Consider the following 27347-nt stretch of genomic DNA (forward strand, 5'->3'; position numbering starts at 1 on the left):
TCAAGCCGAGTTTGAAAATGGCTGTCTTCTGGGTTGTTACACCGTGTAGTCTAGTAGACATTTCCCGACGTTTCAGAGATTCTTGCTACGTCCATCATTAGGGCAAAAACATCAGACAAGATTACAGTCGCAACATGAATATCGAACCAATCTAATCAATACTGAGCCATTTATTTGTTTTTAAATCAATTAATATTGCAATCATTGTAAATCGAACATTTCGATAGAAAGAGCATCATTTTAATATTTTAATATATTTTAAATATTTTAAATATTAAATGTTAATTGTAGTAATAATATTTTAATATTTAATAAAATATTTTATTGTGATTAGACGGTTAAAATTAAACAGTTATAATCATCACAATATGACGCAACATTATCATCTCATCATTGAGAGAGTTAAATTAATATCGAGCCAATTCAATTAAAACAGCCGTCATGAGATCACGTGTACAGCTCCCAACGCAACAAGTGTCTCAGAGAATCCTGAAAGTCGGTAAACAATTTGTCTTACCAGAACACAAATGCAAAGGTAGTCATTTGTTACAGCAAACAGCGCAGTGTCACCAAGCCGTTTATTTGCACGCCTACAGACAGAGTCGTATGACGCGTGTTACAGAAGTTGCACAGCTGTCCATAATTAACAGCGACCCTAATCTAAGCTGTTTGTTTCATCAATTCAATGCCAATGTGTTCAAACTGGAGTGGAGTGAAAAATGACGGTGACAAACAGCGAATTACATGATTTAAAATACTGGACTTAATAAGACAAATGAAACAATCCCGGCGAGGAATACGACTCATGTCGAATGAACTATTTAGAGTTTTAAAAATGGCAGCCCGCCAATATCTCTGGCCAAAAATTAGGTCAAATCCTGCATCAGCCACGTTAATTACTATCGTCACTTTTAAATGTGTAAACTATACATTTATTTAAAGGCATGGATTGGTAAGTACGTCTGTATGCTTCAGACATATCTCGATTTTAAACTTATAACAAGAAACTATTTCTTTTTAAAAACATTATTTAGATGGCCTGCGTGTAGATGTACGTTATTATTCTTGTTCACTGATCCCGCTTCTCTCTCTCTCTCTCTCTCTCTCTCTCTGCCATCCATTAACCTCACTTTAGTACTAGCCGCGGTCACAACTTCTACAATTTATCATTTTCTTCAACCCAGCAAAACAAAGCCTTAGTAAATGTGATTTAAAATGGCAAAGTACTATCAGCACGGCATGATTTCTTGTTCTTCGTTGTTTTGTTGTTGTTCTGCTAGAGTGGAGGTATTAAATGAACGCCTTTAAAATAATTAGCGAGTGGGTTAGGCTAGCCACATTGTGCTTTGTACTTTGACGTCAGGAGTGTCCAACACACGACCATCCAGTGTCGTCGTTTGTCTCAGCTTGATTCCGTTTCCGTTCCTGAAGAAATTATTTTCTTTTAGGGAAGAACTTGTTACAGTATAAACTTTTCACACGTTAAATTTGTCGCTGTAACATCATCATATGTGATTTATCAAATTTCAAGTAGCTTCAGTAATCTATTATTTATCGTCATTTCACGCGGCTTCCGCAAGAAACTACATATTCTACTAAAATCTATCATTTTTATCATTTCGGTAGCCTAATATAATTGCTACTAGTCCTCTCCCACCTCAGAAGTTCGTGTATCCGACATTTCTTAATTACCAGTTGCAGGACCGTGGGGGAGCAGCAAATGACAAATTTCGTACCACCTTTCGTAAAAATACTTTGTAAAACACAAAAAATGTGAACAGGCACGCAGACTGCCTATCTCCTTTCCTCTGAAAAAAAGAATTAGGGATGTAATTTTCAAAATAATAGTCTTAGTACCGTCCTATGCAGTGACGCGATCTGAAAATTCACGCATATACTGAACGTGTTGGAAAGATGAAAACCTATTTTTAACTCTCCCTGGAGATGAGAATATAAACACACATAAGAGAGTTCAAAATGCCTCGTTTTTATGTTATCAGTACTGTACCTGCAGTTCCCTAATGCTACCGGTGCGAAATAACCTGCTGCTCACTAAACTGCTCACTGTATACTTCGCATTATATCAATATCTGTAACACAGGGATGCTGAAGTATTCAGCCACTCTCCCCAGTGGGCCACGCCCCTGGGCGCAGTCCCGCAGACCCCCCGTGGGTCTCTCTCTCTTTGTACCCGGAGAGATCGTGAGCAGAGCAGCCTCACAGCCCATTGTACGGAGGCATTCCAACATTGCTTCGTGTCACTGCTGTTCAACGACGCATATCTGAGGCCAATGGCAGTTTCTTACAATCGATATCAAAGGTGAGTAAACTACCGTCTGCCCCAGATATATCGATGTCAGCGGCCAGACTACGAAAATATATGTGAGGGTCTGAGAAGGAGAATGAAAGGAAAACGTGACGAATGATAAAGAATAGAATTAAGGAAGGGAAGTAGAGAAGACGGAGGATGGTAAGTAAAGAGGCGTAAGAGACGAAGATGTAATGTTGATGGAAAAGAATGAATGGTAAAAGTAGAAACTTAGAAAACAAAGCTACTATTTCCGCATTGTCTCCATGCCTATGTTGTTCGAAAACATTTCCTTCCTCCATAATGGCCGGTGCCTTAAAGGCATAATATTTTACATTCCCTTAAGGCCCACTTAATGCTGATTTCCCATCACTTGCGTGAATGACAGAAAATTTGTTCAGTACAAGTTTTACTGCAACCTGATACAGCTGTTTGGTTTATGAAATTAAGACGGTGGAAAATAAATGACTTGTCATATCAGTCTGCGTATGATTAAGTCATATTTATAATTTATAAAAATAACATGTCGTAAAACTGAATTACTTTCTTGTATTCAACAGCTCCTACAAATAAAGATATTCTTTCCAACGTTATCATTAACAGATTTTATATAAACTCCTATTGAAATCAAGTTTACAGCTAGCAAAATATATATATATATATAAATGGGAACAAAACAAAAATGAAAATATATTAGCTCAACTGAAATTTCCGAACACAAAATAAAAAATAAAACTTAATAAGCCCTGAACATATGCATTTCCACTATTTTTACATTCGCTGCTAAACGAGTTGAAATGCTTAGACACGCCCAAACCTCAAGTCTGGACTATAAACTTAACAGGTCAGTTGAGATCCATAACAGGATGCTTACATATAATACACTGGACCAGGGGTCTCCAAACGTTTTCACATGCCGACCACTTGCTCGATATTCCTATGCTTGCCGGAATACCGACGGAATACGTCACGCCCAGACACACTTTGTCCGCTTGAGCAAGCTTGGTCACGCTTAGACACACTTTTCAAATCTTCGTCGTATTTTAAAACTTATGGTGACCTCTCGTCACGCCTTAATAGCAGGTCACGCCTAGTCATGCTTTGTCACGTTTGGTCACGTTTTGTAAATATTCGTCATGTTTCGACACATATGGTGATCCTTTGCCACGAGGTCAAAGCAGGTAAAACCTATCACGCTTTGTCACGTTTGGTCACGTTTTGTAAATCTTCGTCACGTTTCGACTCATCTGATGATCCCTTGCCACGAGGTCAACGCAGGTAACGGCTAATCACGCTCTGTCACGCCTGGTCACGCTTTGTCACGCTTGGTTACGCTTTGTAAATCTTCGTCACGTTTCGACATATATGGCTATCCCTTGCCACGAGGTCAAGGTAGCTCACGCCTAGTCACGCTTCGGCACGCTTACGTCATGTTACGTAAGACTCCTTCAATTTTGGCTACTTTGTAATACGTTAGATTAAGTTTCGACAAGTTCGGTTAGGTTAGGTTGGGTAAGGTTAGGTTAGGTTACGTTAAGTTTGTTTATTGCATTTTGTTAGGTTAGGTAAAGTTTTGAAAATTTGTGACGTTTTGACACTTATGGCAGTAACGCTCTGTACACATGCTCACAAACGTTTTGAAGAAACTTACTGTCTCCATTTTCAGGACCGAAGTTGGTGTGTACCCACCTGAGTTCCATATCAATAGATTACTATAGTGGAAATACCAACCAATTCAACAAAGAAGAATATTTTAATCTTTTCTCACCCAATTCTTAACTTTTAAATGCTGTGAATATCAGATCTCACTCGAATACAAGTTTATACTAACAATACGTACATAAAAATAAATCCTAACTAACTGACTGACTAACACTACAATTTTTAAATCTATATTCCATATTTAAAAACTGGGAACTAGTTATTTATTTATTAGTATCATCCGAGATTTTTACGAGCTCACTAGAAAAAATTGTATGATTATATACAGACAACCATTTTACTACAATCGGCATTTTTAACTATATACTAAAACGGTTCATCTCCTTGAGGCTTCATATTATACCAATGATATTGAAAAAGTTCCTGACAAAATAACAGGAAAATCTATTATAAATCAAAATAAATGCAATGTTTAAAAGTGGATTCCATTTATAACGTCACATCAAGCCTCTTCTATGGTATCCGCCCTTCAATTACAGCCACCGCCTCTGACGGCAAACAACCCCACATCGTTCCAGCAGCTATTCAGTGGATATGACGTAGGTTGTCGTATACAAATACAAAGCCGTAAGTTAAGTTACGATCCGCAACGATTACAGTTATTCAACGGGCGGAAGATTACGTTACAGCTGGTCGCAGCTCAACCGCTGTACCCACTGGCATCCCAATACAGAGTCCCGGCTTCATTCCTCATGGATAAAGTGGCACCGGAGCTCGTTGTCTTCCGAATGTTTCGCATTTGCGCTGCTAATCACAATAACGCCACTGCTCCGTACTCATCTGTCACCGCCCCACGAGCTGTGCACATTATCATACCCTCCTCGGTTCGGTCTTAAGTTAGGGGCTTCATCTCTGATCCGATACTTGGCTATTCTTAGAGCAAACGTAGCTTTTCCAAATGCAGGAATAATAAAACAGCTGGTGAACTTGTGAGATATGGACCGATGATTTGTATTCGAGTGTATATTTAACCTTGTACTACGATACCTGATTTTCCAACCAAAAATTCTGAATTTTGCCCAGAATGTATTGTGTTTCTAATACGATTTCTGAATAAACAGCTATTACTTCCCTCAAAATCATTAAAAATTATCTTCTGGTCTTTTGTCTTTTGTGATGTTACGTGTAGTCTTGTACATAATGACGGACGTTTCTGAGAAGCTTACTTCCCTCGTCATCAGAGTGATGATATAGGCAGTAAGCTCTTCTGAAACGTCGACCACTATCTATCAGACTGTACGGTGCAACGTCCTAGAAGACAGCCATCAAAAGAAGATTTCTGTCTTCTGGGTTGTTGCGCTGTGTAGTCTGGTCGATGTTTACCTACGTTTCAGAGGTCATACTGCCTCCATCATCAGGGCGATGAGTATGAAGATTTCTGTCTTCTGGGTTATTGCGCTGTGTAGTCTGGTCGATGTTTACCTACGTTTCAGAGGTCATACTGCCTCCATCATCAGGGCGATGAGTATGAAGATTTCTGTCTTCTGGGTTGTTGCGCTGTGTAGTCTGGTCGATGTTAACCAACGTTTCAGAGGTCATACTGCCTCCGTCATCAGAGTATGAAGATTTCTGTCTTCTGGGTTGTTGCGCTGTGTAGTCTGGTCGATGTTTACCTACGTTTCAGAGGTCATACTGCCTCCGTCATCAGGGCAATGAGTAAGAAGATTTCTGTCTTCTGGGTTGCTCTGTGTAGTCTGGTCGATGTTTGCCAACGTTTCAGAGGTCATACTGCCTCCATCATCAGGGCAATGAGTAAGAAGATTTCTGTCTTCTGGGTTGCTCTGTGTAGTCTGGTCGATGTTTACCTACGTTTCAGAGGTCATACTGCCTCCATCATCAGGGCGATTCTTAGTATGAAGATTTCTGTCTTCTGGGTTGTTGCGCTGTGTAGTCTGGTCGATGTTAACCAACGTTTCAGAGGTCATACTGTCTCCATCATCAGGGCGATTCTTAGTATGAAGATTTCTGTCTTCTGGGTTGCGCTGTGTAGTCTGGTCGATGTTTACCAATGCTTCAGAGGTCATACTGCCTCCGTCATCAGGGCGATGAGTATGAAGATTTCCGTCTTCTGGGTTGCGCTGTGTAGTCTGGTCGATGTTTACCAACGTTTCAGAGATCATACTGCCTCCGTCATCAGAGTATGAAGATTTCTGTCTTCTGGGTTGCGCTGTGTAGTCTGGTCGATGTTTACCAACGTTTCAGAGGTCATACTTCCTCCATCATCAGGGCGATGGGTATGAAGATTTCTGTCTTCTGGGTTGTTGCGCTGTGTAGTCTGGTCGATGTTTGCCAACGTTTCAGAGGTCATACTGCCTCCGTCATCAGGGCGATGAGTATGAAGATTTCTGTCTTCTGGGTTGTTGCGCTGTGTAGTCTGGTCGATGTTTACCAACGTTTCAGAGGTCATACTGCCTCCGTCATCAGGGCGATAAAGATTTCTGTCTTCTGGGTTGTTGCGCTGTGTAGTCTGGTCGATGTTTACCAACGTTTCAGAGGTCATACTGCCCCGTCATCAGGGCGATGAGTATGAAGATTTCTGTCTTCTGGGTTGTTGCGCTGTGTAGTCTGGTCGATGTTTACCAACGTTTCAGAGGTCATACTGCCTTCATCATCAGGGCGATGAGTATGAAGATTTCTGTCTTCTGGGTTGCGCTGTGTAGTCTGGTCGATGTTTACCAACGTTTCAGAGATCATACTGCCTCCGTCATCAGAGTATGAAGATTTCTGTCTTCTGGGTTGCGCTGTGTAGTCTGGTCGAAGTTTGCCAACGTTTCAGCGTCATACTACATGTTTCGATCATACATAATTTTCATCAGGTCTGTGCATAACTTCAATGCATGCGTCATTGACTATTAACAAAAATATATAGTTAACAGTGAATGTGCTTCAGCGCTGAAAAAAAGTAAAGAGTTTCAAGTGAAGACACCAGTACAAATTTAAAGTACGAATGTAACATTAAATACAATAAAATTAATAATTTGTAGATGAAATTCGATCAGAGGTCACCAAGAATATGTTCCTCCATGGTAAAACGTATCCCAAAAGCTATGAGACAACAATAATTGAGAAGGAATAAAAACAAAAGAAGCTATAATGCAAGGTGAAAAGGACTAGCGGTATAGGCACACATGCTGAACTGGCTTCAGTCTGCTTTACAATTAATTTCCCGCCATGCACCGCGCTGTAGCCCGCAGCGCTCGTGTTATCTACTACACATTTCTACACACTCCACGTAGTAAATGAATCAGCATCAGAAGCACTCGGTGCAAGAATGGAATAAAGATCAGCATTGTTTCGCGTAAATAGATCAATTGGTTTTTGCTGTCAAGGGAAATTACGGCTGTTTACACCGAGAATCATACGAAGGCCACAATTACATACCGCTGACAAAATGCAGGGTTATTTAATGTTAAATCAGGTGGTACATATAGTTGCCATTGTGATTTAAATAGTTAAATTCAGATTATAACTCGCCTGAAGTAACCTCTAGCAAGACCAACAACGACTTATTCCTCTGCGTCGACTGTGATAAGATGATGATGATGATGACAATGATAATAATAGTATGTAAGACTTGAGGTTCTCACAGCGGTGAGTATGAAGATATCCGTCTTCTGGGTTATTGCGCTGTGTAGTCTGGTCTATGTTAACCAACGTTTCAGAGGTCATACTGCCTCCGTCATCAGGGCGATATGTTTTCACAGCGGTGAATATGAAGATTTGTCTTCTGGGTTGTTGCGCTGTGTAGTCTGGTCTATGTTAACCAACGTTTCAGAGGTCATACTGCCTCCGTCATCAGGGCGATATGTTTTCACAGCGGTGAATATGAAGATTTGTCTTCTGGGTTGTTACGCTGTGTAGTCTGGTCGATGTCTACCAACGTTTCAGAGGTCATACTGCCTCCGTCATCAGGGCGATTCATCGCCCTGATGACGGAGGCAGTATGACCTCTGAAACGTTGGTTAACATCGACCAGACTACACAGCGCAATAACCCAGAAGACGGATATCTTCATAATAATAGTAACTCCTTGGGGCGAAGTCCTTCTTGAAAGCTAATAGTCGTCCAGCTAAACAGACATTTCCCTCCATTTAGGGAAAACTGAAGTTCACTTACGTGTTCAAAAGAACTTGCCACTGCAGACCTTGCCCTGAACCAGATCCCATTTTCCTATGCTTCGGTCGTTCTAAAGAGTTGAAGTGCGAACCCCTGTGAAAAGTTTCATGACATGCTGGTTTTTACGGTTAAAGGCTGTTAGCCCCCGCCCAACCGTCAAGCTGGAGGACAACCCCTTACCGGCTATCCGCGAGTGCGTACTAAATATATTCGAAACTCCAGTGCACGCGAAATATCTCCGAGCTTCGTTGACCGTTACATATACACACGTGGGTGCAACGGAACGGAAACAAAGCGATAAAACATACGGAGAGATAACCCAGCCATGCCATTACATTATCGGACGTGAAATTACTACGTTTAAGTTGCAGAAGTAGCGCGTATGGGTCAAGGCATGTGCCTCCATTGCCGATGTTGAAAAGCTCCTTTAGTTACCTGGAGGCCATATTGTCACCCGCAACATTACGACGCACCACGCCGTGGTAAAAAGATACGCACTTAGCATGTACGCAATAACTTATAATTTAGTTTAATTGAATTCAAGTCGTTGTTATCACTGTTAAGTCTCAATAAAAATATTAAAAATGTACAAATAATAATATTTATAATGACAGTGATATTTGTTTAAATCTTGTCAGTCTAATCACAATAAAATTCCTATTAAATATTACTATAATTAACATTTAAATATTTAAAATATATTAAAATGATGTTCTCTATCGAAATGTTCGATTTACATTAGATCATCATTAATATATTTTAAATATTTAAATGTTAATTATAGTAATATTTTAATATTTAATAGGAATTTTATTGTGATTAGACTGACAAGATTTAAACAAATATATATTTATCACAATATGACGCAACTTTATCATCTAATGACAGTGATGTTTGTCGGGGAATGTCGAAGAAGTTTCAGAATTTTTTTTTTTAAATGAAACTGAACAACAAGTTCTGGTCTTCCGTGTCTGTGCATACGCTAATTTCTACCAGTGTTTGCGTGGGAACCTGTTTGGGATTCCCCACCGTCATTCCAGTGAGCAGAAAGGCATTCAGCTCTTGTTGTAAAACGCTCCTCTACGTCGCATTGTTTCGTTCTTCCTCTAACCAATTCACTCAGAGCTCTGATGCAGTGGTTACGAAACAACAAATATTAGATGAATTAACAGATTCCCTACACACAAGTACAAAAAAAATATATACATCAACGGAAGCTCGTGGTAACGACAGGCAGAAGGAACTTCTTGGAGCAAGCTACTTGCAATAAATCTGTAGTTTCGAATACTTAGCGAGAATGAAAAGACAGACTCAGTCTTGGACAATACAAATTGTCTGATCTTCGCCAGAGGAAATGAGGGCATGGAGGGGCAGATGAACTGCGAAGTTGTACACACGGCGGCCCTAAATACGAATGAGGTTCATTCAGATACCATCGTCTGCCACACGCTGGAACCGTGAAGACGAAATAAACGATAAAACACAGGAACTCCCACGCCCCGTAGCAGAACTGGCCTTATGTTTCTGGTATAGCGTAATTACATGTGCACATTGCAGAAATTTAACATTCTTTAAACATCATCACAGGTTCTTCCTATATGACCCTTCTGACCAGATCACTTTACCAGTTTGTAAACTGTCTGCAGCTCATCAACCGCACCTTAAAGGCGTATTGGGGGTGTGGTAACTTAGGTCTCACACTTCACACTACACTAAACTACCGCAGCCTTGCTGTATAGAAGCCATCAGCAGGCTTGTGACATAAATGTCTTAACTCCGGAAGAAATGATTTATAAATAAATGTCAGGATTCTATATAATACCACATTGATCCAGTTAAATTTTACTCCCATTTATATGCGGGCTATATAAAGGTACTAATTAGTGTCATATACTGCAGAGTTTCATAATCTCTACTCGTCACCAAATATTATTAATGTAAGATTTGAGGTTTTCACAGCGGTGAGTATGAAGATTTCTGTCTTCTGGGTTGTTGCGTGGTGTAGTCTGGTCGATGTTTACCAACGTTTCAGAGGTCATACTGCCTCCATCATCAGGGCGATGAGTATGAAGATTTCTGTCTTCTGGGTTGTTGTGCTGTGTATCCTGGTCGATGTTTATCAACGTTTCAGAGGTCATACTGCCTCCGTCATCAGAGTATGAAGATTTCTGTCTTCTGGGTTGTTGCGCTGTGTAGTCTGGTCGATGTTTACCAACGTTTCAGAGGTCATACTGCCTCCATCATCAGGGCGATGAGTATGAAGATTTCTGTCTTCTGGGTTGTTGCGGTGTGTAGTCTGGTCGATGTTTATCAACGTTTCAGAGGTCATACTGCCTCCATCATCAGGGCGATGAGTATGAAGATTTCTGTCTTCTGGGTTGTTGCGCCGTGTAGTCTGGTCGATGTTTATCAACGTTTCAGAAGTCATACTGCCTCCATCATCAGGGCGATGAGTATGAAGATTTCTGTCTTCTGGGTTGTTGCGCTGTGTAGTCTGGTCGAAGTTTGCCAACGTTTCAGAGGTCATACTGCCTCCATCATCAGGGCGATGAGTATGAAGATTTCTGTCTTCTGGGTTGTTGCGCTGTGTAGTCTGGTCGATGTTTATCAACGTTTCAGAGGTCATACTGCCTCCGTCATCAGAGTATGAAGATTTCTGTCTTCTGGGTTGTTGCGCTGTGTAGTCTGGTCGATGTTTACCAACGTTTCAGAGGTCATACTGCCTCCATCATCAGGGCGATGAGTATGAAGATTTCTGTCTTCTGGGTTGTTGCGGTGTGTAGTCTGGTCGATGTTTATCAACGTTTCAGAGGTCATACTGCCTCCATCATCAGGGCGATGAGTATGAAGATTTCTGTCTTCTGGGTTGTTGCGCCGTGTAGTCTGGTCGATGTTTATCAACGTTTCAGAAGTCATACTGCCTCCATCATCAGGGCGATGAGTATGAAGATTTCTGTCTTCTGGGTTGTTGCGCTGTGTAGTCTGGTCGATGTTAACCAACGTTTCAGAGGTCATACTGCCTCCGTCATCAGAGTATGAAGATTTCTGTCTTCTGGGTTGTTGCGCTGTGGAGTCTGGTCGATGTTTACCAACGTTTCAGAGGACATACTGCCTCCGTCATCAGAGTATGAAGATTTCCAGCTTCTGGGTTGTTGCGCTATGTAGTCTGGTCGATGTTAACCAAAGTTTCAGAGGTCATACTGCCTCCGTCATCAGAGTATGAAGATTTCTGTCTTCTGGGTTGTTGCGCCATGTAGTCTGGTCGATGTTAACCAACGTTTCAGAGGTCATACTGCCTCCGTCATCAGAGTATGAAGATTTCTGTCTTCTGGGTTGTTGCGCTGTGGAGTCTGGTCGATGTTTACCAACGTTTCAGAGGTCATACTGCCTCCGTCATCAGGGCGATTCATCGCAGTATGACCTCTGACACGTTGGTAAACATCGACCATACTACACAGCGCAACGGACCAGACGACAGAAATCTTCAAATATTATTAACTTTATAAAAGCAACAAAGATGGTAGGGTAGGTCATGGGTCTGTACAACACGTGACCGAGACAACAAATGCGTACAAAGCATTCAATCGGAAAATCTGAAAGGACTGACCACTTTGGGGGAATTACCCAAAGATAATATCCAAAGAACAGAGAGTGTAGATGTGCACTAGATTAACACAGCTCAAGAAAGCGACGAGTGGTGGACTCTTATGAGAAAACGGCAATAAACCATTGGGTTCATTAAAGGATAGGAAATGAATTTACTAAATTCTCATAAAAGGCGGGGAATTTATTAACTAGGACTCAAGGCCTCTGCTCCAGGGAGTTCATTACTCAAGAATAATCGACAAATAAAACAGATGAAGAAAGAAGGAAGACAGCATCCTTTTAACTTGCAAAAAAAAAATGAAGGCACAGCAATCAAACTACGTCCCAGCATCACTTAAAACACTCCGTGCAACGAACTTATCTCCTGTCAATTTCTTAACGAATAGCTCAAAGTAAAATTTCATCACATTTTCATTTCCAGTCGGCTTATCTTTCAAGCACATAACCGGTTTCTGTTCTGTGAACAACACATCTACACACGCCCAGAATCTCACTGGAGCTTTCTAATTTACATATTTTTTATGAATCGAACACACACTATGTTCACTTTGACATATGTCTCACTCCCTCAAGTAATTACTCTTATGATGAAACAAAAAAAAACCATTACTCATTCAAATAAGCTAACTTCTAGCCCACCATTCCTAAGTCATTTCAAGTTTCAGTTCTTATCTTCTCTATTGCATTACTTAAGTATGTTCTGTGACTTTTAGTGTGTGTTGGACTTGTCCGTTTTCGTCTGTAGAAAGTAGACTTAGTTACAAACAAAAATCATTCGTATTCAAAAACGTTGGATAAAATTAAATAAGAGATTCTCACAGCGGTTAACATGTCGATATTGTTCTTCTGAAAATAAAGACAAAAGTTTCTACCTTTGAGCACACGTGACGTCACAGCCGAGAAAAATATCAACAACTAAGATAAAGTCACTCTCATCCACGAAGCAAGGCTTTCAACTATAATGATCGATTTTACAAGTTTTAATGCTATTGTTGATAGCAATCTTCTGGAGTGTGACGTCTTGTCGGAATGTAGGTGTCAGTCAAAGTTCCTCTAGAACAGTGTTTCTCAACCTAAGGTACGCGTACCACTGGTGGAACGCGAGCCAATGGCGAGTGGTACGCGAATTAAGTAATAAAATCATAAGATAATATTAACATAAATATAGTTTTCTATGAACTCATTTGGTTACTGGTACATTTAATGTGATACATTATAATTAGCGGTACGCCAGCGAAAAAAAGGTGTGAGAACTGCTCTAGAACGTTACATCCTCTGTTTTAAGGTTGAACTTCGTCTACCGGACCACACGGCGTCAAAACCCAGAACACACCTCGTGGCGGAACCGATTAATAATCATGATATTTTATTCAAACTTCGATTGTCTATGGTTTAAATTATAACAATTCTAAGAAAATCTACAATTATCCGTGTAGAGGCTTCGCTACAACACGGTTCTTGCCTTCACTCTCTTCGCAAGAATTACCTGTAATTGTTGTGTACACACGCTTTAGCTAAATTTGTATTACATAAGGTTAAGAATAGTTTTTAAGCAATCACACTATGAAATAGGAAGCCATCAGCTATTAATCTTCAATATTTGAACATAATCTAAAGTTTAGATTCTAAACAATAGGCTATTTCAAAATTCAGTTGATACCTCAAATAAAACACAACGTGGTGGTAAGTATACGTGCCACTATATTTAAAGGGTTATTAAAGTATTCGTTTACAATAACAATCTGGGGTTTATATTCTTGTGCTACAACTATAATACGAAAATCAGTTGGGATTTTCAATTGCGAGACCGGACAGATTATGTAAACTAATGAGAGTCTCAAAAAATCTCTGTGACTTTCCCATGACAATCAATTATAGACTTGAGTTCAATTTATCAATGCCGGTTAATTAGTAGTAGGTTTCAACAAGATCTGAACATGGTCATTGCCCACCACGTAACGGTTCACACCGGCTTCTAAATTACATCGCGGTTCTGGCAACAGAACTGAAGGAACATTCTAGCAACAAGTGAGCTGTTGTCTGCGGTTTACGATTCACCCTACCGCTTCCGGTAACAGCTCGGAAGAGCGAAGTCGCAGACATCCTTCAGCTAGGTAGAAGACACGGATTCCAGTGCAAGATTTCAAGTTCTCATGGCGGCGAGTATGGGTTTTTGCGTATAAAAACCAGGTATTTTAACTGAGGAAAATTACAAAAGACATCTGTCTGAAAAACCGATGTACGAGTCAAGATTCAAGCGCTAACCACACGACCAAATTTGGTGACATTCTTTCTGTGTCCCTTGATTTAATAACAATGCATCTTCCACATTCAATCCACAGGTTTTCTTTTGTTGTAGTCTTTACTAATTCTTGTCATTAGAAGAAAATAAATATGTTAAGGCGCACGAGAATGTAGATAAATATGCAAAACCACAATGAGTTAAATACGGAGCTGAGGAGGTATTTTTAAATAAAATTAAGACACGGACTGCAACACGTGCGCACAAGCTAAAACATAACATTTACAACAATAAAACAATTATAGTTACGTATCGATACAAATGTTTCGGATTACAAGGCAGAGTACAATAGCATAAAACAGGATTCTAATTGTTTAAAACTGGTAATAATAAATACAAAAGAATTCATTACATCGTTAAACGCAAAGAGACACTTAAGAAAAGACAATGAACTGTGAAAAACTTGGAGCAGCCAGAAAAACTAACTACTGCGTTACCCTAACGAACTGCCAACACTTCGAACCGAATACACGGCTAATCTGCATAGAAAGATACATTTACGCCAGAGATAAATAACAATAAAAACACTACCAAGACAATGATATAAGTACAAAACAAAATACAATGCACTTTTCTTCCCAGGAAATTGTATACTTGCAGAAAGAAACTTGTGGCTTCAGGGTGTCCAGAATATGGAGGGAATGTGGGGTATGGATTATATACTCCGAAACGCTGTCAAGCATCTACGAGAAGACTGCTGTGAAACCGTCAAATCTCAAACAACTTAACTGACACAACCTACGGCAAAGAACAAATATCCATTTCAAAGATTTATTTTAAAATATATTTTACGAGAAGTGTAAATCTCATGCCCTTTTAACACAGCTTCTTACAAATCGGTGTGTTATAAAGTAACTCAAAATCATAACAGGTATTCTAAATAAGGAGCAGATGAACTCTGTGTTCAGAGTTTGGAAATACTGATTTCAAATCTTTCGCAATCCTTGCGCTGGGTAATCCGTGCGAAACGAGGCATTATAAGCAAGCTTTGAACTGACGAACGATAAAAACGCTTCTCGGAAAAATGTTTGGCCTTCAGACATCGTTACGTCTTCTAAATAAACTGAAAACGAAATGTGCGTAGCATATCCAAGGAATGTTTCACTTTAATGGCCCATTTCGAAGCGATCAAAAGTAACTTACAACGACCCTTTATCCTCTGCCAGTCCCAGCCATCGTTTTGACTGCTTCTGAACTTCAATATATCCACATGCCACATGTCGAGAAGCTGACAGCTGCTCAGTCGGTCAGAAAATTCCTCGATATTTATGGAGCTCTGTTTTCTCAAGACTCAAATCAAATTTTATTGATTTTATAAAACACAGTTCACCGGTACACGCCTTTAATTTTAAACAATTTTCGATGTGATGAACATTTTAAGAAGATACGATCGCAACGACCGTAAGCCTCAGCTAGTTGGCTAACAACGTCTGATTGACTACTGGAGCTGGCTATAGATGCATTACATTTTATCACTTTTACCATATTCCAGTGTATGAAGTACGACTGAACCACAAAAGAAATACAAAAGATTTTATATTTTTTATTATTCAAAGTGTTAGCCGGGTTAACACGGTTAACAAAAAGTCAAGCCCCCAGCTACCGCTAGTAATTAATTAACCACCACGCCAAGAATACGTAGCTCCACGCATTCTTAAACAAAGTTTCGTGCGCCCGCCGTCTTAACTCCGGTGACAATCGCCTGGAAGGATGATGCTAGGTGAGCTACAGAGCCAATCTGGACACGTCGGCGCACAGAAATATTTCCGCCACTGCAAGGATACGAACCACAGCTCATGCCTCATGCTTGTACTTCACATTCTTTCTTAATTATTAACTTCTGTCTTCTTGTGAATTTCTGTTGTTCCTATTTCTTACCGATGTCATCTGTCAGCGCATTTCAAGTACACTTCTGACGTCTTTATTACGTCATCTGCCGTGACTAGTAATCTCGTTATTTCCTCGAGTTTTCGGATGCCAAAGGACACTACTTGGATAGAACCGCTCTGGGTCAACATGTGAAGTTCACGGGGATCTGTCACCTTTGCTGGTGGGAACGAAAATCTGGTGAAAAATATGTAGACTGTGGCTCTCTTAACCAGACATTTGTGAACAAATTCATTATCCACCTACTGTTCTCGATAAAACGGAAGTCATACGATATTATGTGCAATCTAGGAAGAAATTTCCTAATAAGGAGTTTCATAAACGTAGCTGTCTTCTGGGGTATTGCGCCGTGTACTCTATTAAAAATTGGCCGACGTTTCAGAGGCATTGTTTCCATGTACCACGCTTAAAAAATTGTAGCAGAAAAGTTTCACGGAAAAGAATTGGTCGTAAAGGGCAGTATAATATTAAAGTAAATCTCACAGAAACAGAGTATGACGACATGGACCAGATGTCCCGGGTATGGGGACTTTTGTGGGCACATAATTAATCTAATGGTTCCCACAAATATGGAGGGGAGGATTTCTCGATTACTTGAATGACTATTAGATTCTCAAGAAGAACTCTCACTCCATTTAGTTAGTATTATATTCGACATGAAATCGCTGGAAATAACACAGTGGTTACCTCAGTACGATCACCAGCTGCTAAGTTTAACAGAATCCTTGATTGAACCGGCGTCAAAGGACTTTCCATTGGGTTCTGCAGAAGTGTGTCGGCACTTCAATAAGGAAACCAGCCTCTTAATTCCCCATCACTACAAATCAACCACAGGAGGTAACATAAAAAAGATCCCATTTGTCGAAGCCGTAATTACTTAGCGCCTAACGTGCGTAATAGTCAGCGCTTCGTCGTGTTAATATTCAATTCATGTTGCATCGTAAATTGATTAAATAGATTTCTTTCTAATCCGACAGCAATGTTCGTGTATGGTCGAGCTCTCGCATCAAACATCTTGGCAACACAAAGCGTCGTATAGGAACAGAGATTATCTCCATCTAATATACCCAAGAGATAGGTTTCACACTTTTGCCATTTGAGAGAAGAAGAGACAGCTTCCGAAATCAAAACACGAGACATGGAGGACGCCTGTTCATTACTGTCAGACTACACGGCGCAATATCTCAGAAGACAGTCTTCATCATTCTCGCCACACCTTGAGAACCTTAAATCTCACCCACAATCTATGTTCGTCCATTAGAGACAGAATCCAGGTTTCATATTAGCATAGCCTTAAACCAGTAACTCATTTTTATTCCAGAAAAAGAGTACGTAATAACATTGTGGCGAATTCCATATTTTCAAAAGAACATGAATTACATTCATAACAAGGTTTACCAACATGTCAGCAAATCCCTGCATTTAAAAGTGACTGGAGTCTTTTGTTTCCTTGCAAAATAAAGGTGGTAAATTAGACAAAGCCCTTTCATTAAAGATAATACTGAAAACGCAAAACCTTGAGAACCTTAAATCTCACCCTCAATCTATGTTCGTCCGTTAGAGACAGAATCCAGGTTTCATATTAACAAAGCCTTAAACCAGCAACTCATTTTTATTCCACAAAAAGAATACGTAATAACATTGTGGCGAATTCCATATTTTCAAAAGAACATGAATTACATTCATAACAAGGTTTACCAACATGTCAGCAAATCCCTGCATTTAAAAGTGACTGGAGTCTTTTGTTTCCTTGCAAAATAAAGGTGGTAAATTAGACAAAGCCCTTTCATTAAAGATAATACTGAAAACGCAAAGCATGGATTATCCAAGCAATACGATCTTAACAACAATTAAACACTTAATCTTCATAAAATTTAACTGAGCAGGATGTATGGAACGCAAGCATGGAGTTTCACTGACCCCAATTTTCACAGCAGTTAGTTTTGTCGTATCAGCTCTACACACTGCGCAGGACCGACGTCAGCACTCCATGACGCCAAAACATTATACTAATAACAATCAAAAGAATTGACGCATGAAACAGATGATAAAACCATACATATTCTGATTTGAAAAACTGAAGGAAACAGATCACTGGACAATCATATTTGGGAAGGATTCGGAATTGGCGGCCAAAGCCCGTTAAAGGCACCATCTGGGAACTTTCCTGCAGTGACCGAGTAAAATCACGGTAAATCTCAGACCGAAAGCTGATATTCAAGCCGAGATTTGAAACCGGCACACACCTAACACGAAGCAAGTTAACATCGATAAAATGAGACAAACACTTTCTGTCCTCAGAACACGCAATTCCTTGTCTTCAAATGCTTCAATCGACGGCGAGACGATTTAGAATTATAAATTACTGTAATAATTATACAATTTAGTAATCCCACGCTCACAATTTCGCACCGATTCCATATTTGTAATAGTCGCCATATAAAATGTCTAATACGAAATTTATAGCTGTGTTTATTCCTGTAAACATTTTCAATGGTTCATTAACAATGAATAACTACTATTGCCACCAAACTAAAAGCTAAATACAGATTTCGGACTGATTTATATTTAGCTCTCCGGGAGAGAAAAAATCGAAAACAAATTAGACAGTAAAGATGGCTGTCTCCTGGGTTGTAGCGCCGTGTAGTCTGCTACAAGTTTAGCAACGTTTCGTTAGGTCCGTGAAACGATAAATCCTCCTAAATTAGACAGAGAAACAAGAACAGTTTTTAGACTACAAGTGGGTTTTCAACTTCTTGCCTGGTTCCAACGCAATTTGCGCCAATGAGAGACAGCATACCACAATAAATGGACACGTTGACTTACACGGCGAATACAAATCGGTCTCTAAACGCCACTTCTGTTTTAATTTACCGAACATCACCACACAGAACTTTGTTGTTTCAATGAGAATCCACATGTCTAAAGAATTAATGTGAATACTAAAAGTGAAATCGCTTACGCATAAAAAGTAATGTTCCATGAATGACGTTTTTATGTGTGTATCTATTTTGGACTACAATTCACTTCTCACAAACAAAACATTAAAAAAAGGAAAGTGACATGTTTACTTGTGAACGAATTATTATGCTATCTGATGGCTGACAAAACACTGAACAATCCACTATGTAAATAACTACCAAATCGTCTAAGTTTTTTCCTCACAGTGAGCTCTACGTACTGCAATAAAGTCTCTGCTTGCAGGCGTTGTGATAAAGATTATTCTGATGATCGACCTAGTCACGATTTCGTAGTGGCCATAAAGTTTAGCTTTTTACTTCACATCGTTGAGAGAAATGTCGGTCTGTAATGGACACATAATTCTTTCCAGCAATCTACACCTGGCCAATTGATTACTTAATACTAGTGGCATTCTTTCTGAATGGTAAATTATTTTATTTAGATCGAAACAGGGCACAATTTTAAAAAGCTGAGCCCACATAACGAAAAAAAATATACAAGCCACCAAATGCTACTGTGAAATAATAGAATAGAAGTGTTAAACTTTAATTTTGAATATGATCACTGAGAAATAATAAATAATTTTTGAACCATGAAGTTCTCACGCAGTGAAAATGTTAATGTTGGTCTTCTACGTTGGAACGCCGTTTGGACTTGTAGGTACAAATATACTTATTGGAAGAGCATACTGTCTCAACCTTCAGCTCTGAAGATGGCGGCAGTCCGTTCCTTTACTAGCCCACGGGAACAAACATTTTTTGTGTCGAACTGAAAAACAGTTTACTGCATTATTATCTTTGAAAATCACATTTAGAGTACATCATTTATAAAATTTCTTTCCTAAGTAATTAAATGTGAAAACATCTTCACGGCGACTGAAGCGCAATTCCTGTCTGACGCATCAACACAAAACCAAACGCCTGACACCAGACCCCAAGACTCCCTTCAGACGCAGACTCCCCCAGATCCTACTACAGACGCCACCACAGACATTTCTTGGTGCCAGAGCGTCCCCCGTCGGAACTTAATTTCAGTGTTTTCCTCACCAAAGCTTTCCACGATGCACTGGCGTGCCGGACATTGACTTTGTATCAGTAGTAAATGGCGGCCTCTGGTGAGCTAAAGAGAGAGGACGGGGGAAAATTAGATTGTGAGCTCAGACGTCTTCAGCCAAAGGAAGGATAAATGGACATTTATATCTGTAAAATCGTAAAGTGCGTATTTAAATAATCTGCTTTCTTTGATCTGGAATACACATCCCCCTCTTTGTTTCTTATATGAACTCCAATCTGAAATCGGTTTAATTTTTTTGAGGAAATTTTTAAAATAGCATCAATATTCAGACAGCGATTGGAAGCAGCTCTGACTATATTCTCATAAATTTCATATCCGTTCAGAAATTATGGGTGATTACTGGTTGAAGCTTTCCAATTACACGGACGATGATAAATCACTGGAAGGTCTGTAATTTTCAACAGACAAGTCATCACGAACCCACGTCATGCATAAAACGTCAAGAATCTGACAAGTTACTGAGACCAAGCTGATAACTGGTGTGATAAATCTTATGACGATACATAATTTGTTTCTTGCTGTACCCTGAAGACATCCGTGATAAAAACTTCCGAAACAATGGTAACCGCATGGAAGGCTAATGTGAAGACCACTATTCACAAATTCACCGCCTTCGGAACCTCAAATTTGAGATTTGCTTCTTATTAAAGGTAAAGGTAAATATTTACCCACATCTCAAGAGGTGTTTATTACGTACATCATGAGGGCGGCTAATTTCTCTAAAGCACGAATTTGCCCTTAGCGGGGTTACTACGGGACACAGCCCTTCTTGTATAGCTAACAGATGATATTAAAGAAATATGGTGTAAGAATGTGGATTGGCTTCATGTGGTTCAGGGTGTTCTCAACTAATATTATTGTCGATCGACTTAATAACTTTAACAAATACTCCTGCATACATTTTTAGACAATAAAGATTAACGATGCTCCTCATATTCCCAATTGCAAGTCCTGACATTATGGTGCCACGATGTTCTATAAAGACTCCATTAATTCGGACTGTATTATGGCAGCGACGGAGACCAAAAGTTGGACGCACTTATTTTCCGTCTTTCAATAATGAAAGCTGTGGAAGAACGAAAGTTCGTACATCATACCATATTAAACTAATTTATGTTACAGGCAAGCTAACCTTACCTCAGAGTAACATGTTACTAACAGCAACAACAACAACACAAAAAATGCAGAAAAGTCGTTATACTTCCAACTGGTTTCGAAACCACAATCCTAAGGAACGAGACATCGGCAATTGCACTATCATTTCTTGATACAAATAAAACAACTTGCAATAAACCGCTTTGTTTATGGGGAATGTTGCAGAAAAGACACTTCCAGTTAGCTACTTTATTTATGTCAAGAATCTTGAACTCTCTCCGGAATTGCTGATGCGAGACTGGAGTCGGTCTTCCAGTTATGAACGGAGTTGAGCCACCAGACGCAAGGGTAAGCCACCCACCCATTCGACTACTGAACCCTCTAGCTTTTCAGACGACTGCATTTAAATCACACACACTGCTGCGGCCTTGCAGAATTTATATTAATCTGCGTCACGTAATTTGAGAACACAGAGCTCCTCAAAATTCTGACAATTGTACAGAAACGTCTTACTGTTTCCCAAAACTCAGAACTATAAGCTAAAATAACCATTTTGTATCTTATATGCGTCATGTTTGTGTTTGATTAAATATATTTATTTTGTACAGTCTATACACAAACGTTTGAAGTTTATTGGTGTTGTAAAAATTATATAATATTAAAACATTTGTTGTGTAAAATATTATATTAGCGCTCTTAATCGTAAATACGATTTTACATTATATATTTTTAGCGCTTTTATTAATACAATAAGCAACTTACCATGAAAATGGAAAGCTACAAACAGAACTACGGATCATTATAATATATTGCATCAAATATCTAATAGTTTTTAAAATATTTAAATTGATAAAAACCTGAAGACGACGGTATTACCCGTCGAAACATGTCGTTTTAATAAAAGCGCTAAAAAAATATAATGTAAAATCGTATTTACGATTAAGAGCGCTAATATAATATTTTACACAACAAAATGTTTTAATATTATATAATTTTTACAACACCAATAAACTTCAAACGTTTGTGTATAGACTGTACAAAATAAATATATATAAAATAACCATGTTTACACTTTGAAGCAGAATGTTCTCAAAATCATATTAACCATTTTAATTCAATGCTCGTTTAAATAACACAAAGAATTAACTCCGTACCTCAAAGAAGAAACACTTCACAATTACAAACATCAACTGGTTAATGCTGTTCAAGGGAATAATCACTGTTTATTGTGATAATTATAAAATAACTCATAAATATAAAATGTAGAGTTACTGAGTTTTAAAGCAGGTGGTACATATAGTTACCAATGGACTTTAAGGGGTTCAGACGGCTATCGCGTAACGTGAATTGTAAAAGACGGGAGAGTTAGAAGCCACTCTTTGGTTTTGAGTGGCACTTCAGCTGCGATACCATTAAATTACATTCAACAGAGGCAGTGCTCGAAATGTGAGATACACGTACTAACGAAGCAACCGGCTTAGTGAGTTTCGTTATCAAGTCAATCGACTCGGAAAATATATTTGTAATGTTTTCATGCCATCCGAGTAGAGAGATAGAAACAAACTTCACTTCGAAATTGGGCTGACGTAAGGTCCACCCACTTTACTGCGCGGATCGTAGCCACTGATACAAACGAAACACCAAATCTTGTTTGAATATTCATGATAAAACTAAAGCCATGGTGAAGAATGTTCAAGATTGTAGTAAAGCTGGTGTTCAACGTTTTAATTAAACTGCCTGAATAACTACAGCCAAAAATAAACAACATCAGCACTCAAAATAAATAAAATCTTTGCTTTTATGGAACACGAAAATAGATTACTGCATTCAAAAAAATCAAGCCAACAGATCATAACCTATGCCATTTGAAACAAGCCCACAACCTCGTATTTTATCTCTATACGATCCGGGATAGCTCAGTCAGTATAGTGACTAGCTACCGGGGTTCGATCCCCGACGGGGGCAGAGGATTTTTCCTCTAGCCTCTGCGTCCAGACCGGCTCTGGGGCCCACCCAGCCTCCTCTACAATGGGTACCGGGGTCCTTTCCCGGGGGTAAAGCCGGCCGGGGCGTGATGCTGACCACTCACCCCAATCTAGTGCCGAGGTCAAGGAAGAGAGGAGCTATATCTCCACTCACCCCAAACGCCTACATGGCGTATAGTGGGACAAACTTCACTTTTTACTTTACGATCCACTTTAATATTATCCTCCTTATCTAAGTCTAGGTCTCCCAATTGGCGTGTCTTCAAATATTCGGATGAAAATGTTTGTATTTATTTCTAATTTCCATCGTCCTTGTTAGATGTGGCTCATCGCTTCCTACTGCACTTACGTAATCATCTTAACAAGGTAGCTGAAAATTTATATTTCATGAAGAGCAGGCCTGCAAAGTATAAGGTTTCTCGTCGCTATTAAAATTTTGATATAAAATATTGATGTAAAACATCATGAATCAATGTTTTGATAATAATTACTTGTAGATACAACAGAATAACATATGACTCCTCCCTATTTCAAGAGCAGAATATAAATAACGCAAATTACATCAAAGTGGTAACTATCCCAGCCTTCTTCGGTTTATTTTATTTTCATAGTTAATTGAGCGATCCAGAAAAATGCAGTCTATTGACATCAACGGTATTTACGTAGGACAAATTATATTTCTGTAGACTTAAGTATTCTTGGTTGTGACGCCATTACCTAATCGTACAAGTGGTTACCAACGTTTCGGTTTATCTTTAATTCTATCCTGAAGATGGAGCCAAAACATTTCTCCGAAAAGTCTGAATTAGTCAGCAAAGATAACAAAACATTGTAATCGAAGCCTAAATCACGTATGGAAAAATATGATAAAACCATTATGAAATTTTTAGAGAGAACAAACGGAACGTCGCACCGTGTAGTCAGTCTGGCGGATAATGACCGACGTTTCAGAGTTGCTTAACGCCTCAAAGTGATAACACTAAATAAAAAAGTAAAAACTGAATTATATTATCTTCAGTCAGAGGTCAGCCATGTTTGGAGTCAGAAATTAAGAGCATCAAAATTTAAACGTAACAGTTGTGTTATTAATTATATATTAATAAAAGTTAACAATACAAAAATTAAAAATAACACATCTCAGTATAATGACAACCAGCCACCTGAAGGAACAGTCAATTCCAAAATATTGTTACTTTACATTATATATACATATAAAAGTTCACAGAATACAGAAACTTCTCAGCTTAACAACCACGACTTCCTCTGGAAATTAAAGGGGAACATGGGGCTAATTGCGCCACAGCCTTATTGTCGCTGCAGTTGTAAGGGCGGCCATGACTCGATCCAGGTACAAGCGCACCTTTTGACGCCTTGACACGACAAAGCATTCCAATTCCTTTTAAAAGTAAGAAGGATTACGTCCTCGACTTTATGGAACATAAAACGTGTTCGGACTTTCCAATTTCAGTTGCTGCCACTCAGCACACGCGGTCCCCGCTCTTACGTGATGTTACGCTCCTGGAGAGAGTTCGTAAAGCGAGTCGCTATTTCTCATAAGCGTAATGTTATAATTGGGAGATACGTTCCCGAACGACCGAAAATTGCCAAAAACATAAATCAACGACGTTATTGTCAGAATCACAGTAAATAAACCATAAAAACTTCGTACGAGCGAAATTTTGAAACAATAATCTTCATATCGTAAGGACTGGCTGTGTCAGTTATCTGTACTCTCAACCCAAACAGAAACATGGCTTAAATATTTGATTACGCTATGCACCTCCCTCCCTCCTCTCACTCTATCTCTCTCTCGCTCTATGAGTGAGTCATTATGATGTCGCTTTGTTTTCTCGACACATTCATAAGCGGAGGTGGTAAACCCCATCTCAAAAATGCTAACATTGTAGCATTAAAGTACATTTTTCTGAACATCTAAAATCTCTATGGTCATTAAATTTGATGTTCGTGTAGTAAAATATTTGCAAACAGATTTTTATAGCATTCTCTAAAAGATAAGAGTTCACAAAAGCCCGCGTCACTACGATTCTGGTACGGAAAATATTTCTATTCCTTCATTATTTATGTTTCATTCTGTACATTCTTTTCCTCTTTATTCGTCCGCTCATTCTCTCTTCCTTTCCACCTACCATCCTTCTTCTCTTTGTACTGGAGTGTCATAATTAACGTCTTCTTTCAAACATAGAAGCAGCTTGGGAAATGATTTCTACTATGCAGTTTAAAATTTTCTGTCTTATCGGGTGAATTATTAAAATACAAAAACAATAATTCTGAATGCTCTTCTGTATGACTTTAAAGTATGGTCATAGGTTCACTATTTGGGCCTTTCACGAAATATTGTTAAGATGATCATATTAAAGTGTATTCGATATGTGGGGCATGTAGAACGCATGGGGGATGTGATAAATGTACACATTTTTTGTCTGAAAACCTAAACTGAATATATCAATTGAGAGTCCTCGGCTTATATGGGAGAATAATATTAAAATAGTTATCAAGAAAATCGGGAGGGACGATATTGACTAGATTCATCCAACACAAGATACGAACCGGTGGCGGGTGATGAACCTTTGGGTTCTATAAAAGGTGGCGAATTTCTTGATTAGCTAAGCGACTTTCAGTTTCTTTAGAGGGACTTTGTTCTATACACCTTGTTGATCTATTTTACTCGACTCACAACATACCCTCTGAATGTGTTACAATGTGTCGCCGACATCGTAAAAACACACGGATAAACACTTACAGATTAGTCATTTATCATATAGGACAAGACTGTAAATGCCACACGTAACAAAGGAATATGACATTGACATCAAATGGAAAGTTGAATATCCATCGTTCGATACGACATACAGCGTCGTGTTCGCTCCCAACGTTTTCGCCTAATTTTACGATCATAATTCGTCACAATCCGCAGTTCCCATTTTCTCCTGAAACAGCGACGGATAATTCAATTAAAATTCAAGCATTTACTCACTGGGTAAACTCTTTTTATTTAACCCAAGAACTTGTTATGTTTATCTAACAAGCCACCACCGACAAAGCGAATTTGTTAAAATAAAAACAGGCACACAACTCGGATTATTAGTCGAAAAATTAGCATTCTGTATCTGAATAATCACATAATTCGTTCTGTATTTAATAGAAAAAATTAATGCAAATCCATACGCAAAGAAAACGTTGCCCGTAGCAAAGAGTAAGAGTTTTCTTACTCATATGTACAGAAGGTAATTTTAAAATCCAATCGCCCAAGACTTCGCCTACGACAGTGTTCCTCTCTGCCTCTCTAGTGTGTATAGGATTGAAAAACGCACTTTACGTCCTGGAAAGGACACCGCTACCCATTGGATAGGAAGATGGGTGGGCCCCAGAGTCGGTCTGGACGCAGAGGCTAGAGGAAAAATCCTCTGTCCCCATCGGGGATCAAACCCCGGTCGTCCAACCCGTAGCCAATAACTACACTGAGGTAAGCCGGCACATTTCCTTAACACGCATTTTAATATTATCCTCTATCTCACTTAGGTTTTCTAAATACCATAATTCCTCCATGTTTCTTTCATCTTCTAATCTCGAAGGTGTCTTTTCAAATATCAACACTTTAACATTTCTATAGTATTTGCACTTTAGAAACAAAAACATCTTTTCACATTCAACTCTTCGCCTATTTTCAAAGAATCCTCATGTAGGTAGGATACATTCACAGAACCATGCGCCAGGAATATGGGCAGCAGCCTTCACTTGAGGTCAGTACGTAATATCACGATTTATAATGAACTTTGACGTCAGAAGCGTTTGCCTTGACGGCTACTGGAGCCTAGCGCGCGCACACACAGTGTCATTGCTTATTTACCAACATGTCTTCTTACGACGATAATGCAACTCTTGCAGATTAGCATTTCTTCTTAAATCTCTCAAGACAACAATTCTTTCCTTCTACGTCAGTCGGCATGTGATTAAAACATAGAAACTAAGGAAAATCAGCAAACAAACAGGAGAAGTTCCCAACATTATCCAGTCCTGGGTTTCAAACGCCTTTTTGTAGACTCGCGGGCAGCAAAGGACGATTTTTTAAACGCCATGACAATTCATTAACCTTTTAACGCCTGGTGGTACTATACGTGCCAGCTGCTTTAATAATCAATAATTTGCGTTTTTTTATCGTGGCATTAAGGGCATTAACTGATGTATTCTTGTAATGGTTATTGGTTGTGTTTTCTTTGAGGCATGGACGAATGAATATTATTAAGACGTGATTCGGCTTCAAAGGGTTAAG

The 27347-nt window shown here is 39.1% G+C and overlaps 1 protein-coding gene and 1 long non-coding RNA gene across 5 annotated transcripts in view; both read right to left on the bottom strand.

The window, feature by feature from the left end:
- Positions 1-27347, bottom strand: part of IP3K2 (Inositol 1,4,5-triphosphate kinase 2) — a 176410-nt gene that overhangs the window by 64589 nt on the left and 84474 nt on the right. The window lies entirely within an intron of this gene.
- On the bottom strand, positions 4043-7939 carry LOC147875239 (uncharacterized). The gene is made up of 2 exons (XR_015534100.1): positions 6818-7939; positions 4043-6343 (listed from the first exon to the last, which is right to left on the bottom strand). It is a non-coding gene; the product is annotated as an uncharacterized LOC147875239 (long non-coding RNA).

Source organism: Zootermopsis nevadensis, unplaced genomic scaffold, assembly GCF_977971745.1.
Source record: "Zootermopsis nevadensis isolate Lab colony 2312 unplaced genomic scaffold, Znev_1.0 Znev_ptg000001l, whole genome shotgun sequence".
Taxonomy (NCBI): Eukaryota; Metazoa; Arthropoda; class Insecta; order Blattodea; family Termopsidae; genus Zootermopsis; species Zootermopsis nevadensis.